Source organism: Vidua chalybeata, chromosome 9 (assembly GCF_026979565.1).
Source record: "Vidua chalybeata isolate OUT-0048 chromosome 9, bVidCha1 merged haplotype, whole genome shotgun sequence".
Taxonomy (NCBI): Eukaryota; Metazoa; Chordata; class Aves; order Passeriformes; family Viduidae; genus Vidua; species Vidua chalybeata.
The window spans coordinates 19,046,549-19,048,513 of NC_071538.1; positions in this window are offsets into that span (position 1 = coordinate 19,046,549).

The following is a 1,965-nucleotide window of genomic DNA, read 5'->3' on the forward strand; positions in this document are numbered from 1 at the left end:
GCCTGGCGCTGCCTCCGCGCCGCGCTCAGCGGGCGCTGCCCCCCGGCCCGCGGGAGCGCGCGGCCCCCGAGCGCCGCGGCGGCCCCGCCGGCAGCCCCGGCCCCGACCGACCCATGGCGCCGCCGCCGCGCGCGCCCGGCCCCGGCTCCGCCGCGCACATACTTGGCATAGCTGAGCGGGGTGAGAGGGCGCCCGCGCCGCGCATGCGCCACCGCGCCGCCCCGCCTCGCCCGGGGTCGCCCCGGGGGAACCGGGCTGGGTGAGGGGCGGGCCGTGCCCGCCGGAGCGGCCCCGCAGTGCCGTTCGCCCGGAGCCGAGCCGGGGCCCGGGCGTGCCGTACCCGCGGAGCCGAGCCGGGGCCCGGGCTGTGTCCGCCGGAGGGGCCCGGGAATGCCGTACCCCCGGCCCCGGGCGCTGTGCGGGCACGGACTCCCCATCGGTACCCCTTTCCCCACGGCGGCCCCCCCATGTCATCATCTCCTTCGGCCGCCATGTGCCTAGCGTTTCTTGACAAAGACCAAAGGAATCGCAGCATATTTTAATCACTTTCACTTGATGTTGGCTCCCCCTGTCCCCAAAGAAACAAATCTGTGGGCTGAAAACAGCCCCTGGGCTCCGGCCGTGCGTGTGGCAGTTCTCCCTTGCCGGCAGGCTCTCCGCAGGTCCTGCGGGCCTGGCGTGCGGGGCTGGAGCTGGCCTCGCTCTTGGCAGCTGGTGCTATCCCAGCTCAAATGCCACGCCGGTAGAAGACAAACAGCATTAGGACAGGGCAGCTGAGGCTGCTCGAGTGGGCAAAATCCAGTTTTGGTGTACGTGCTGCGCAGCTGCATCCTGCACTGGTTCCATTAGCAAATGCATAGTCCGTCAAAACCGATCTTAGGAGGTGATACAGCATTGATTTTTTTACCATGATAAAGTACTGAGATGGATTCGTTAGTTAATTTGTACCTGAGTCTACATCTCCTACATTTAATTTCATTATAAACGACTTCAGGACTGTATTTTGCAGCTTTTTAAGTGGCATAGCTTACAAACAATCTGCAGTACACCTGCCTTGTGGTGGGTGAGAGCAGAGGACCCACTGCCGTCTCCTACCCGCTGGCTGTAGCTTGGCTGTCACCTCGCTGTGGAAGGCAGCCAGGAGGAGACAGGCATTCCATTCATTCTGCATGCCCAGCACAGCACTCAAATCCTGGACCAGAGGAAGTGCTCGTTTGGTTCTAGAGAAAGCAACATGCCACATATTCAGAGATTTCTTCTCTTACCAACGTTTGAGAAAAGTCCAACAATTTCTTCATCTGAAACTAAATCTTCCTGAAGAATAAAATTAGATTAAATTTTTGAATCTTTATATGTGAAACACCAACAGTAGTAACCCAGTAATACCTGTATTTCTACAAAGTAAAAACAACTCATTACAGAGTAGTTGTGATTTTTCTTCATCTAAAATAAATCTCACAATAGTTATCATATGTCACAGTGCAACAACTTGAAATGCTATTTTGCCATCCTGTCTTTTGAAACCATTTGCATTCCTTTAAATACACATATTGTGAAATATATGTGTATAGGTTTCAGAGCAAGATGTAAAACCATTCCAGAATGCCTTTGGTTGAGAAAAATCCCAGAAGTGATGGTGGTGGTGGTGGGATGATCCCAATACTCACTGCTGTGCAGATGAGAAACTGTGAGTCCCAATGTATCTGCCCCCACAGCCTCAGATCCTGCTCGTTCTGGCAGCTGCGTTGCAGCAGTCATGGGCTGGGTTTGGAACTGCATCTCAGGCAAATTAGTGTGCAAGAAATGCATCAACCCAAAACTGTCAATGCTTTTCTGACAGCACACTTGCTGTGTACAATCCATGTCTGTCTCCAGCATGCATCTGTCTCCAGCAAATTAATCCACAATTACATTTTCTTCATTACCCAAGGGCCCAGGTAAAGGAAAAGCCCAGCACCACTTCCC